The sequence below is a fragment of the Bos mutus genome, chromosome 3, assembly GCF_027580195.1.
Source record: "Bos mutus isolate GX-2022 chromosome 3, NWIPB_WYAK_1.1, whole genome shotgun sequence".
Classification (NCBI taxonomy): domain Eukaryota; kingdom Metazoa; phylum Chordata; class Mammalia; order Artiodactyla; family Bovidae; genus Bos; species Bos mutus.
Window position 1 is genome coordinate 11,772,071 of NC_091619.1, and position 14,983 is coordinate 11,787,053.

The 14,983-nt window shown below is 44.0% G+C and overlaps 1 long non-coding RNA gene across 2 annotated transcripts; it reads left to right on the forward strand.

The window, feature by feature from the left end:
- Window positions 1-207: 207 nt before the first annotated feature.
- On the forward strand, window positions 208-9,227 carry LOC138985646 (uncharacterized). 2 transcript variants are annotated; one of them, XR_011462694.1, is made up of 3 exons: window positions 208-369; window positions 3,618-3,888; window positions 9,029-9,227. It is a non-coding gene; the product is annotated as an uncharacterized lncRNA (long non-coding RNA). The 2 variants fall into 2 exon arrangements; XR_011462693.1 differs by having other exon boundaries at window positions 3,618-3,708.
- The last annotated feature ends 5,756 nt before the right edge of the window (window positions 9,228-14,983 follow it).

Here is a 14,983-nt window from a genome sequence, read left to right on the forward strand (position 1 = left end):
TTTGAACTGTGGTGTTGGAGAAGACTGTTGAGAGTCCCTTGGACTGCAAGATATCCAACCAGTCCATTCTGAAGGAGATCAGCTGAAACTCCAGTACTTTGGCCACCTCATGTGAAGAGTTGACTCATTGGAAAAGACTCTGATGCTGGGAGGGATTGGGGGCAGGAAGAGAAGGGGATGACAGAGGATGAGATGGCTGGATGGCATCACTGACTCAATGGACGTGAGTCTGAGTGAACTCCGGGAGTTGGTGATGAACAGGGAGGCCTGGTGTGCTGCAATTCATGAGGTCGCAAAGAGTCGGACACGACTGAGTGACTGAACTGAACTGAGGACTTCACTGCTGTGCACGGGCTTTCTCTGGTTGTGGTGAGTAGGGGCTACTTTTGTTGTACACAGGTTCTAGAGGCCAAGACTACAGTAGTTGTGGCAGACAGACTTAGTTGCCTGGTGGCATGTGGAATCTTCCCAGACCAGGGATCAAACCCACATAGCCTGCGTTTGCTGGAGGATTCCCAACCACTGGACCACCAGGGAACTCTGTGTCTTGGTTTTTTAAGCTAACTTGGGATAAAAGGAAGGAGAGAAGTTTCATTTGTTTATTTACCAACCGCTTCCTAAGAGAAAATAAGTGTGGGTAAGCCATCTGCTGAGTAGGCACTGTGGAATATTGAGAAGACATGCCCACACTTCACTCTGATATGAAGTAGAGATAAGCACCCTGAAGCAATGAGAAGGAATGGCTCCGGCAGTGCATATTATTCATGATTTAGGAATTCCTCCTCAGAATTTACAGCTTCCCCTCAGTAATGATTCCTGAGCAATTGGTCACCTTCCTTAGCTCATCAACAGCTAGTATTACAGTCCCTAAAGTGCTTTCTTTCACTCTCTCCCCATTTCCTTCTCACCAACCCTACTTCTCTTTCTGGTCTACCAGCCTAATGGTAACCATAATATGGTTACATGGATGTGAGAGAAAAAGCATCAGGCAAACAAACAGAACCAAGACACAGAACCAGAGAGAGAATTCTAGAAGACTTAAACACAGCTGCAGAATTAAAACAAAATTATCAAGGGAACAGAGTGTTCCAGCTGACTTAACTTCCTGTTGATAAGTCTCTGGGGAGGAGGGGTGAGGTCTGGAGTTCTAGAATTGGGGTAGAGGGAGTGCAGGGGCCTGGCCAGAACCGAGGCAGAACGCCTTTGCAGGAACCGTTATTCAGAGCTGGGTTCCCATCTGCAAGGCTGTTGACACTTACTTCCTGAGCCTGGTCGTGGTCAGAGAGGCTTTCAGCTACTGATGTGCCCAACCTACAGAAAAACAGGATGTTAGCTTTCAGATCTGATTAAGCCATGAGATGCAAATTCCTTCCCCACTCCACCCCCACCCCACTCCTCAACCACTACCACCCACGCCATTCTGCCTTTCACAGCAGACACATTCATCTCCCTGTGTGACTTCCAGCAGGGGCTGCCTGCGTCCTTTGCCTTATTGCCAACTCATCTGTGCAAGGCCAGATTGAGTGCTAAACCCACTTCATTATGGCTTAGATTTATGGTTGTTTTTGATTAGGAGTTCCTTGCTGCATCCTTGGGTAACTAATGAGAATTTTCACCAAGTTAGAAAATGAGAATGGTTAAATGACTTTGCCCTTTAGAAAGCACACAGGTGGTAGGGTTCTGGAGTCCCCAGTCCTCAGCTTGGCCCCTCTGCCTACAGAGTCTTTATAGGTAAGTGGTTGTCAAGTCTCTTCCCCTACTCACTCTAACCCCATTTCTTTTTCTTGCCGCCTAAAATCCCCACCATGTACAATAAAGGAAACAGAAACAGAAAATATAAACCAGAAGCGACTGTGCTCAGGTCAGTCATCTTCAAGATGCAAATATCACCTATTTTTGCAGAGGCAAATACCAAGCACAAAACATTCCCAGAATAAGATTCCAGGGGCAGCAGTCTCCCTGTGAGGAGGCCAGGATGGATTCTAAATTTAATACCCACTTAAAGGGATAATGTGTACCATGTCGGAGCAGACACTGCAAACCTGAGAAGAGCAGTCAAAGCAGGCCCCTGACAAACCCTCTTGTCCTTCTCCAGCCACTCCTCAGTCTCGAAGGGCCCTCTGCTCATGCGATCCTTCCAGGCACCCAGAGCTCCAGCAACTCTATCTCACCAAGCACACTTAGGTCAGTGCGCCTTCCTATACCCCAAGGCACTCCTTGAACCTTCCATCCTTGACCTCTTGGCCTTCCTCAGGACCTCACAGAATCCAGTTTTACACTGCTTCAGGACATTTGGCATTTAGTTTGCATCAAAGTGGTGCTAGTGGTAAAGAACCTGCCTACCAACACAGGAGACACAAGAGACTCTGGTTTGATCCCTGGGTCAGGAAGATCCCGTGGAGAAGGGCATGACAACCCACTCCAGTATTCTTGCCTGGAGAATCTCATGGACAGAGGAGCCTGGCCGGCTATAGTCCATATGGTCGCAAAGGGCTGCAAAGAGTCAGATACAACTGAAGTGACTTAGCAAGCACTGCTGATTCAAAGGTCTATTTGATTATTGCCTTTAAGGGTCTATTAATTATTGCCTTCTCAGATAAATGACAAGGTTATAAGATAGGATACTGTGTGGGCTTCACAGAGTGAATAATGTTGGGGACACCAAGATGAGAAAAATATGAAAAGTCTCGAATACTGTACAAAGCAGAAAAGTTGAATGTAGATGTATGAGCATAGGAAATGTAATAACGACGTACTCCAAAATGGTAAAGTCGTGAAAAAGGCTTCGGCACCAGAAGTTACGAGGTAGTACAACAGGATGAGAGCGAGTAGACTAGTCAGTAAGTGTTAAGAGTTAGGAAAAAAGATCAAATCCTTGACTACACCAGAAAAAAGACCATAGTTTCTGTACATTAAATGTATGCATTATTTACATCTGTGTAACTTGACATCTGGTCCCATCACTTCATGGGAAATAGATGGGGAAACAGTGGAAACAGTGTCAGACTTTATTTTTTGGGTCTCCAAAATCACTGCAGATGGTGACTGAAGCCATGAAATTAAAAGACGCTTACTCCTTGGAAGGAAAGTTATGACCAACCTAGATAGCATATTGAAAAGCAGAGACATTACTTTGCCAACAAAGGTCCGTCTAGTCAGGGCTATGGTTTTTCCAGTGGTCATGTATGGATGTGAGAGTTGGACTGTGAAGAAAGCTGAGTGCTGAAGAATTGATGCTTTTGAACTGTGGTGTTGGAGAAGACTGTTGAGAGTCCCTTGGACTGCAAGGAGATCCAACCAGTCCATTCTGAAGGAGATCAGCCCTGGAATTTCTTTGGAAGGAATGATGCTAAAGCCGAAACTCCAGTACTTTGGCCACCTCATGTGAAGAGTTGACTCATTGGAAAAGACTCTGATGCTGGGAGGGATTGGGGGCAAGAGGAGAAGGGGACGACAGAGGATGAGATGGCTGGATGGCATCACTGACTCAATGGACGTGAGTCTGGGTGAACTCTGGGAGTTGGTGATGGAGAGGGAGGCCTGGCGTGCTGTGATTCATGGGGTCTCAAAGAGTCGGACACAACTGAGAGACTGAACTGAACTTAAAATTTACACAGAAGTGCACCGGCTGCAACGGACCACACAGAAGCGTGGCTGAGAGGAGCTACCCCTCGCCCAAGTTCAGGGGCAGCGACCGAGAGTGCCAAGGTATGTAGGCACAGGAGTGGCCAAGAGGAGCTACCACCCGTCCGAGGTCAGGGGCGGCTGCCGGGAGGGGCTACGCTACATCCAAGGAGCAGAGGCTGCACGGGCACAGTGGGGCCAAGAGAAGCTACTCCATGTTCAAGGTCAGGAGGGGCGGCCATGAGGAGATACCCCTAGTCCAAGGTAAGGAGCATCAGTTGTGCTTTGCTTGAGCGGCCGTGAAGAGATACCCCACGTAAAGGTAAGAGAAACCCAAGTAAGACGGTAGGTATTGCGAGAGGGCGTCAGAGGGCAGACACACTGAAGCTATAATCACAGAAAACTAGTCAGTCTGATCACACGGACCACAGCCTTGTCTAACTCAATGAAACTAACCCATGCCGTGTGGGTCCACCCAAGATGGGCGGGTCATGGTGGAGAGGTCTGACAGAATGTGGTCCACTGGAGAAGGGAATGGCAAACCACTTCAGTACTCTTGCCTTGAGAACCCCATGAACAGTATGAAAAGGCAAAATGATAGGATACTGAAAGAGGAACTCTCCAGGTCAGTAGGTGCCCAATATGCTACTGGAGATCAGTGGAAAATAACTCCAGAAAGAATGAAGGGATGGAGCCAAAGCAAAAACAATACCCAGCTGTGGATGTGACTGGTGATAGAAGCAAGGTCCGATGCTGTAAAGAGCAATATTGCATAGGAACCTGGAATGTCAGGTCCATGAATCAAGGCAAATTGGAAATGGTCAAATAGGAGATGGCAAGAGTGAATGTCGACATTCTAGGAATCAGCGAACTAAAATGGACTGGAATGGGTGAATGTTACTCAGTTCAGTTCAGTCACTCAGTCGTGTCCGACTCTTTGCGACCCCATGAATCAGAGCACACTAGGCCTCCCTGTCCATCACCAACTCCCGGAGTTCACTCAGACTCACGTCCATTGAGTCAGTGATGCCATCCAGCCATCTCATCCTCTGTCGTCCCCTTCTCCTCTTGCCCCCAATCCCTCCCAGCATCAGAGTCTTTTCCAATGAGTCAACTCTTCACATGAGGTGGCCAAAGTATTGGAGTTTCAGCTTCAGCATCATTCCCTCCAAAGAAATCCCAGGGCTGATCTCCTTCAAAATGGACTGGTTGGATCTCCTTGCAGTCCAAGGGACTCTCAACAGTCTTCTCCAACACCACAGTTCAAAAGCATCAATTCTTCGGCACTCAGCCTTCTTCACAGTCCAACTCTCACATCCATACGTGACCACAGGAAAAACCATAGCCTTGACTAGACGGACCTTTGTTGGCAAAGTAATGTCTCTGCTTTTCAATATGCTATCTAGGTTGGTCATAACTTTCCTTCCAAGGAGTAAGCGTCTTTTAATTTCATGACTGCAGTCACCATCTGCAGTGATTTTGGAGACCCAAAAAATAAAGTCTGACACTGTTTCCACTGTTTCCCCATCTATTTCCCATGAAGTGATGGGACCAGATGCCATGATCTTCGTTTTCTGAATGTTGAGCTTTAAACCAACTTTTTCACTCTCCACTTTCACTTTCCTCAAGAGGCTTTTTAGTTCCTCTTCACTTTCTGCCATAAGGGTGGTGTCATCTGCATATCTGAGATTATTGATATTTCTCCCGGCAATCTTGATTCCAGCTTGTGTTTCTTCCAGTCCAGCGTTTCTCATGATGTACTCTGCATAGAAGTTAAATAAGCAGGGTGACAATATACAGCCGTGACATACTCCTTTTCCTATTTGGAACCAGTTTGTTGTTCCATGTCCAGTTCTAACTGTTGCTTCCTGACCTGCATACAGATTTCTCAAGAGGCAGGTCAGATGGTCTGGTATTCCCATCTCTTTCAGAATTGTCCACAGTTTATTGTGATCCAGACAGTCAAAGGCTTTGGCATAGTCAATAAAGCAGAAATAGATGTTTTTCTGGAACTCTCTTGCTTTTTCCATGATCCAGAGGATGTTGGCAATTTGATCTCTGGTTCCTCTGCCTTTTCTAAAACCAGCTTGAACATCAGGAAGTTCACGGTTCACATATTGCTGAAGCCTGGCTTGGAGAATTTTGAGCATTACTTTACTAGCATGTGAGATGAGTGCAATTGTGTGGTACTTTGAGCATTCTTTGGCATTGCCTTTTTTGGGGATTGGAATGAAAACTGACCTTTTCCAGTCCTGTGGCCACTGCTGAGTCTTCCAAATTTGCTGGCATACTGAGTGCAGCACTTTCACAGCATCATCTTTCAGGATTTGAAATAGCTCAACTGGAATTCCATCACCTCCACTAGCTTTGTGCATAGTGATGCTTTCTAAGGCCCACTTGACTTCACATTCCAGAATGTCTGGCTCTAGGTGAGTGATCACACCATCGTGATTATCTGGGTCATGAAGATCTTTTTTGTCTAGTCTTCTGTGTATTCTTGCCACCTCTTCTTAATATCTTCTGCTTCTGTTAGGTTCGTACAATTTCTGTCCTTTATCGAGCCCATCTTTTCATGAAATGTTTCCTTTGTATCTCTAATTTTCTTGAAGAGATCTCTAGTCTTTCCCATTCTGTTGTTTTCCTAGATTTCTTTGCATTGATCGCTGAGGAAGGCTTTCTTATCTCTCCTTGCTGTTCTATGGAACTCTGCATTCAGATGCTTATATCTTTCCTTTTCTCCTTTGCTTTTCACTTCTCTTTTTTTCACAGCTATTTGTAAGGCCTCCCTAGACAGCCATTTTGCTTTTTTGCATTTCTTTTCCATGGGGATGGTCTTGATCCCTGTCTCCTGGACAATGTCACGAAACTCAGATTACCATTATATCTACTACTATGGGCAGGAATCCCTTAGAAGAAATGGAGTAGCCATCATGGTCAGCAAAAGAGTCCGAAATACAGTACTTGGATGCAATCTCAAAAACGACAGAATGATCTCTATTCAGAAGCAGAAGATATTAAGAAGAGGTGGCAAGAATACAGAGAAGAACTGTACAGAAAAGATCTTCATGACCCAGATAATCACTATGGTGTGATCACTCACCTAGAGCCAGACATCCTGGAATGTGAAGTCAGGTGGGCCTTAGAAAGCATCACTATGAACAAAGCTAGTGGAGGTGATGGAATTCCAGTTGAGCTATTTCAAATCCTGAAAGATGATGCTGTGAAAGTGCTGCACTCAGTATGCCAGCAAATTTGGAAGACTCAGCAGTGGCCACAGGACTGGAAAAGGTCAGTTTTCATTCCAATCCCAAAAAAAGGCAATGCCAAAGAATGCTCAAAGTACCACACAATTGCACTCATTTCACACACTAGTAAAGTCATGCTCAAAATTCTCCAAGCCAGGCTTCAGCAATATGTGAACCATGAACTTCCAGGTGTTCAAGCTGGTTTTAGAAAAGGCAGAGGAACCAGAGATCAAATTGCGAACATCCTCTGGATCATGGAAAAAGCAAGAGAGTTCCAGAAAAACATCTATCTCTGCTTTATTGACTATGCCAAAGCCTTTGACTCTCTGGATCACAATAAACTGTGGACAATTCTGAAAGAGATAGGAATACCAGACCACCTGACCTGCCTCTTGAGAAATCTGTATGCAGGTCAGGAAGCAACAGTTAGAACTGGACATGGAACAATAGACTGGTTCCAAATAGGAAAAGGAGTATGTCACGGCTGTATATTGTTACCCTGCTTATTTAACTTCTATGCAGAGTACATCATGAGAAACGCTGGACTGGAAGAAACACAAGCTGGAATCAAGATTGCCGGGAGAAATATCAATAACCTCAGATATGCAGATGACACCACCCTTATGGCAGAAAGTGAAGAGGAACTAAAGAGCCTATTTAGTTGAAAGAGGAGAGTGAAAAAGTTGGTTTAAAGCTCAACATTCAGAAAACGAAGATCATGGCATCTGGTCCCATCACTTCATAGAAAATAGATGGGGAAACAGTGGAAACAGTGCCAGACTTTATTTTTCTGGGCTCCAAAATCACTGCAGATGGTGATTGCAGCCATGAATTTAAAAGACACTTACTCCTTGGAAGGAAAATTATGACCAACCTAGATAGCATATTGAAAAGCAGAGACATTACTTTGCCAACAAAGGTCCATCTAGTCAAGGCTATGGTTTTTCCAGTGGTCATGTATGGATGTGAGAGTTGGACTGTGAAGAAAGCTGAGCGCCGAAGAATTGATGCTTTTGAACTGTGGTGTTGGAGAAGACTGTTGAGAGTCCCTTGAACTGCAAGGAGATCCAACCAGTCGGTTCTAAAGGAGATCAGTCCTGGGTTTTCATTGGAAGGACTGATGCTAAAGCTGAAACTCCAATACTTTGGCCACCTCATGCAAAGAGTTGACTCATTGGAAAAGACTCTGATGCTGGGAGGGATTGGGGGCAAGAGGAGAAGGGGACGACAGAGGATGAGATGGCTGGATGGCATCACCGACTTGATTGATATGAGTTTTTGTGAACTCCGGGAGTTGGTGATGGACAGGGAGGCTTGGTATGCTGTGATTCATGGGGTCGCAATGAGTTGGACACGACTCAGTGACTGAACTGAACTGAACTTAAAACTGATTTCCAAAATGAAACACATTCAAGATAGTGAAATTTATTCAGAATTGAGATGTGAGGAATTCCCTTTCCACCATTTTTTTTCAATTTTTGGCATGTACAAGCAAAAAATGCAGAACTGAATCTAAACTTAAAATATCCTAAAACAGTCAGAAAAAGTACAGCTGAGAAGAAATAAGACAGAGATGAATCTTTCCTCCAAGTGAGGCTACATCCAGCAGACAAATTTATTAAAAGTAGGTGAAAATTGGGAATTCCCTGTGGTCCAGTGCTTAGGACTTGGCAGTTTTACTGCTGAGGGCCAAGGGGTTCAATCCTTGGCTGGGAAATGAAGATTCCACAAGTCGAGTAGTATGGCAAAAAAAAAAAAGTAGGTGAAAATCACAAGTAGATAACTTGGAGTTGAGAGATGAACATAGAATTATGTTGTGAAGGCAGCTGTGTTTGGGACTTCTCTCCGATTACAATCATTTCTTTATGATAAAAAGCTGCTGCTACTATTACTTCGTGACAATAACAACCCAGCCTTCATCACACTATTTTACTAGCATTATTTTAAGCATTTCACATGTATTGATCCAATTAATTCTTATAACTCTATTTGGTAAATTCTATCATTAGCCCCATTTTATAGATGGAGAAGCAGGAACAAAATTAAGTAACTTGATCAAGGTCACAGGTAGGCCCAGAAAGTCTGGTTTCCACACTAATCTTTAAATCTCTGTGCTATCCTTTGTGTTACAACTTTTCATGTTTATACTGTATTTTTAGGTGGACATTCAAGAACTGGATTACAAAATGGATTATCTATATTTTTTGCATGAAGCCAGTATCCATTCACTCATCCAACATGTGAACCCAACATGTGAACTCACCAAATTTGAACCCAGCACCAACCTTAGAACTTTAACCAAGACAGAATGAAATGTGTTTTCTTTAAGATTAATGTTTTCTGGGAAGATAAAGAAAGTAAGCAGGCAAGTATAAAGTAATCCTTGCAAGAACAAGAATAGTGCAGGCATGAGGTATACACAGGAAGCACCTCTATTCCAGGTGGCGGGAAACTGGGGATATGTGGTGATGGTCAGGACCATCTTCCTGGAGGAAGCCTTATCTGAGAAACAGAAGATGAATAAGAGTTAACTCTGGGCTTTGTGCAAAGCAAGGGATGTGTTCCAGACAGAGAAAAGAGCTCTCTCGGGGACCAGAAAGCACATCAGGATAGTTCAAGTGTGGGGTCCTGGGTGTTCTCTGTTGAGAAGAAGCTGGAGAGGAAAACGTGGTCATGTTAGGAGTGTGAGTTGCACCCTCCAAAGTAATCTTCAGAAAGATTACTCCCTGTAGAGTGGAAAACAGATGCAGGGAGATGATGAGTCAAGTTTGGAGGCAAGGACAATAATTAGGAACTATGGAGATGAACTATATCTAATAGTTTTCTAATCCAAATGCAAGCTGGCAATGACTGTGATTGGTGGGAGGTTGCAGGGAGTAATGTCAGGATATTACAGAGCTAAAAGTATATAGCACACTTTATTAGTGTAGAATCATCAGAGATATTCATTTTAAGGCCATGTGGGTAACCTCCAGCTTTGGACAGGCTCCCATCCAATTCAAGCTACTGATTCATTTTAGTAAATGTCCTTGTGGCAAAACTGCATCGTTACTAAAAATATCCCAAAGAAATTGTGATATGAATACTTAATGAAAACCACCTTTATTTCCATAAATATCACCCCACTTTCTTTCTAGAAAAAAAATCAGTTATTTTTCTTTTCTTTTTATTGGCTTGCCACAAGGAATGTGGAATCTTAGTTTCCTGACCAGGGATTGAACCCATCTTTCTGCAGTGGAAACTCAGAGGCATAACCACTGGATCACCAAAGATCAACAAAGAAGTCCTATTTTTCTTTTTTTTTTTTAAAGTTAAATCTCTCCTCCAGGGACTTCTCTAGCAGCCCAGTGGTTAGAGTTCCGGACTTTCACTGACTTGACCCAGGTTCAATCTCTGGTCTTGTCGGAGAACTGAGATCCTATGGGCAAGTCTCAGGGCACAGGCAAAAAAAAATCTCTCCTCCAAAACTTTAAAAGTCCATGTGTCTGCTGCAACCACTGAAACATCACAAAGAGATCTGTACAAAAAAACCTTGAATAATCTTCCACGTCATGTCTCCATCCTCTGTCTTTCCAAAAGGCTAGTCTCTCTCTGCCTGTTCTCTCTCTCTGTCACCAGTGTCAACAGTCCCCTGGCCCATCCTGTGGATCTCTGGGGGTGGGTTGGGGACGAACAGATGATGAAGGGACTGGGGAGCAAATCAGTCTGGAAAAAAGAAACAGAAGAGCTCAATTCTTACCCCCACCACCTTTTTTCTTAACTTTTTTGTTTGAAATAATCCCAAACTTTGAAAAAATTGTAAGATTAGTACCAAAAACTCCCATATATCCTTCACCCAGGACCCTTAGAGTTTTGCCAATTCTAATGATTTCCCTTTTTTTCAGCTTTATCGAGATATGACTGACAAAACTGTAAGATGCCTAAAGTATATTTGATATATGTATTAATATATATAAAGTATAATTCCTTCAAAATACTTTATAGTAAAAGGAGCCAATCTAGAAGCACATGGTCAACCCAGTTGTCATGTGGCTCTAGTCTTCTGTAGACTAGAATCCTTCCCCAGCCTGCCCTTGACCTTCTTGACCCTGGCACTTTTGGAGATCACAGACCAGTCACTTTGAGGAATGTTCTTGCTATTTGACTTGTCCAGTGTTTCTTCATGATTAGACTCAGGTTATGCACCTTGGGCCAGAGTATCACAGAAGTGATGATGTCTTATTCTTCTTTTTTTAAAAAATATTTAATTAATTAATTTAATTTAACTGTGCCAGGTCTTAGTTGCAGCATGTGGGATCTAGTTCCCTGATCAGCAATTGAACCCAGGCGCCCTGCACTGCGGGAAAGAGTCTCAGCCACTGGAGCACAGGGAAGTCCTGGTGTGCTCTTCTTATTGCATCCCATCAGGTAACAAGTGATGTCAATTTGTCCCATCACTGATGGTGTTTGCTTTGATCACTTTCTTAATATGATATCTGTTAGGCTTATCTCTGGGTGGCTCAGTGGTAAAGAATCTGCCTGTGATGCAGGAGACATGAGTTCAATCCCTGGGCCAGGACCATCCCCAGGAGGAGGGCATAGGAACCCACTCCAGTATTCTTGCCTGGAGAATCCCATTGACAGAGGAGCCTGGCAGGCTACAGTCCATAGGGTCGCAAAGAGTTGGACACAGCTGAAGCGACTGAGCACACATACAGGCTTATCTCTAAAAAGTTACATTTTCCCCTTTGTAATTAGTGAGTAATTTATAGGGAGATAATTTGAAATTATTAAAATCCTATTTCTCATCCCATTTTTACCCCATTAGATTTAGCATCAAATGATGTTTCTTTCGGATTGGAATGAAAGCTGACCTTTTCCAGTCCTGTGGCCACTGCTGAGTTTTCCAAATTTGCTGGCATACTGAGTGCAGCACTTTCACAGCATCATCTTTCAGGATTTGAAATAGCTCAACTGGAATTCCATCACCTCCACTAGCTTTGTTCATAGTGATGCTTTCTAAGGCCGACTTGACTTCACATTCCAGGACATCTGGCTGTAGGTGAGTGATGACACCATCGTGATTATCTGTGTTGTGAAGATCTTTTGTGTACAGTTCTTCTGTGTATTCTTGCCACCTCTTCTTAATATCTTCTGCTTCTGTTAGGTCCATACCATTTCTGTCCTTTATTGAGCCCATCTTTGCATGAAATGTTCCCTTTGTATCTCTAATTTTCTTGAATAGATCTCTAGTCTTTCCCATTCTGTTGTTTTCCTCGATTTCTTTGCATTGATGTGAGAGTTGGACTGTAAAGAAAGCTGAGCGCCGAAGAATTGATGCTTTTGAACTGTGGTGTTGGAGAAGACTCTTGAGAGTCCCTTGGACTGCAAAGAGATCCAACCAGTCCATTCTGAAGAAGATCAGCCCTGGGTGTTCTTTGGAAGGAATAATGCTAAAGCTGAAGCTCCAGTACTTTGGCCACCTCATGCGAAGAGTTGACTCATTGGAAAAGACTCTGATGGTGGGAGGGATTGGGGGCAGGAGGAGAAGGGGACAACAGAGGATGAGATGGCTGGATGGCACCACTGACTCAATGGACGTGAGTCTGAGTGAACTCCGGGAGTTGGTGATGGACAGGGAGGCCTGGCGTGCTGCGATTCATGGGGTCGCAAAGAGTTGGACAAGACTGAGTGACTGAACTGAACTGAACTGAACTGATGTTTCTACCTAAAATTATTATAACTATAATTGTTGTCATATGACAATTTTTTTTACCTTTGTTAGCATTGTGCTGTAAGAACCTTCCACTTATCTATCCACTTATTTGTTTATATCAGTGTGGACTTATGAACTCTTATTTTATTTAAAGGGTCTAATGCATTTCTGGAGCTTTGCAGGTGGCTCAGTGGTAAAGAACCTGTCTCCCACTGTAGGAGACATGGGTTCAATCCCTGGATCAGGAAGATCCCCTGGAGAAGGAAATGGCAACCCACTCTAGTATTCTTGCCTGGGAAACCCCATGAACAGAGAAGCCTGGCAGAAGTCGATGGGGTCGCAAAAGAGTTGGACATGATTTAGTGACTACACAACCACAACAACAATGCATTGCTATCATTGTTTATTTTGATCCTTATATCATCCCAATATTGTCCTAGCCACCCCTGCAATCTGGTTTCTGTGTATTCTTAACATCTTCTTTTCATTTATTGAGCACTTCCATATTTTCTAGCACAAAATGTTTCAGGCTTGTCTTGTTCTTTACCTGCCCCAGCCTTGTAAGCCAAGGACCCTTGGTTCCTTTAGTGAAGAATGGTATTTAGAAACCAAGATCTGGGCTCTGTTCACTTATTGCTACTGGGGTATCAGTTCTCCTTGGTCCTCTCAGTGGATCAAACTAAGAAATATGTGTGTGTATGTATGTATACACATTTATATCCACATATATGTATCTACAGATTGAAAACCATGAATTCACACCAATACCTCCCATTCCAATCCAATACCATAGGGTTCATTTCAGTTCCCACTCCCCTTGCATATTTGTATCTCCCTTCACTATCACTGAGAATCTTGTCTCCCATTGGCTTCTACACGTCAATTTCTTTGCTCAATTGCCCTATGTAATCAATTTTCCAATTCCCAGAGGGCTAGTCAAAACACTTCCTCATGAAATCACCAACCCGGGCTGGCTGTCCTCTCCACACATCAACATCCTCCCTGTGGCGCAGCTGTTACCCTGCTACCTTCCACTTCAATTTACCTTTCACATGCCACCATCTTCCTCTGGGAGACTCTCCATTACCATTCCTTGAATTCATAAAAGCACTCAAACCTTGGTGCTTTCATTTCAGTTTATTCAGTTCTGTTCCTCACTGACAGTCACAGCAGAATGAGTTGTTTTGTTTTATTTTTGCCACATTCCCGGGACTTAGTGCTGAAGTATATATATTTGGAAGTGAGTATTCACAGTTCTGAGAGGACGTTTGCTTCCCGCTCTCAGTGTTTAAAGTCAACAATCGGCAGCACCGTGCGGCCACTCACTGAGAACGGCCTGACTGCAGCTCTGTGCAGTTCTGCTTAAAAACTAGTGAGTTTACTAAATAACTTGTACCCTTCCACGATCTCTCTTGATCATTTCTCTCACCAGGTCTTTTCTCCCATTGAAGGCCATCTATGGAAAAAAGGCTCTGCCTTTGATTTAAAGGCAAAAATCCTATTAATTTGCTTCAGTCATTCATTTATCCACTCATTCATTCACCAAACAGTAACATGCATTAGGTAGTATTTATTTGATAGTAATATGGGCTTCCCTACTCAAGCTGCTCTGGTGTTTCTTGGTTTTCATTCTGCACTGGCCTCTATTTGCTGCTTGGCTGATTTAGGCTACCAGGGTGTGTGAAGCAGGGAGAGTAAAGGAAGTGAGTCCTTGTGAGATGACCAGTCCCCTTGAGACAGGGAGGAACGACCCCATCAGAGCCACTTTCCCTTCCCCTTGGGTTGTCAGCTCCTCACAGCACACGGAGCACCAAGTCAGAATCCCAGAGAACCCATCAAAAACAGGGAGTTCACCACCTGGGTTATTTCCATTCTGGCTTCTGGGGATCTTCAGGAGGGGTCACAGGGGAAGAAAAGGTGAGCACAAGCCCCTACCTACTCAGGACTGCTGAAACAGCTCTGGGCCTCAGCCCTCTCTCCCCATTTCCACTGCTCCCTCTCATAAATGCCTCTTCCTAGCCAAAGAACTATGGAGGGTAGGATTCTACCCTGCACATTCTGAGACCCGGGAGCAAGGTGGTGGCCAAGTTTATCTGCATTGTGGTCATGGGTTCTCACGTGACTGAGGCAAGGCCCAAGCAGGGCGTGGGCTGCAGCAGCAAGTCACCTTGAGTGACTGTGATGCTATCTAAGCCTAACGGTTTCCTTTGGTAGGCACTTCCGCCCTTCTGTTTGTGAACCAGAAGCCTGTGCTGGGGCAGCCCCATTCTGAGCAGAAAGGAGGACTAGATGGAGGCAGAAAGGAAAAGGCCCTATGAATCAGAGTTAGAAAATATGAGAAGAGACTCTGCTCCTATCACCAACTCAGTCCTGCACATTTGAAAAAAAAGGGAAAAAAATTATATGCACAAGTATGCAC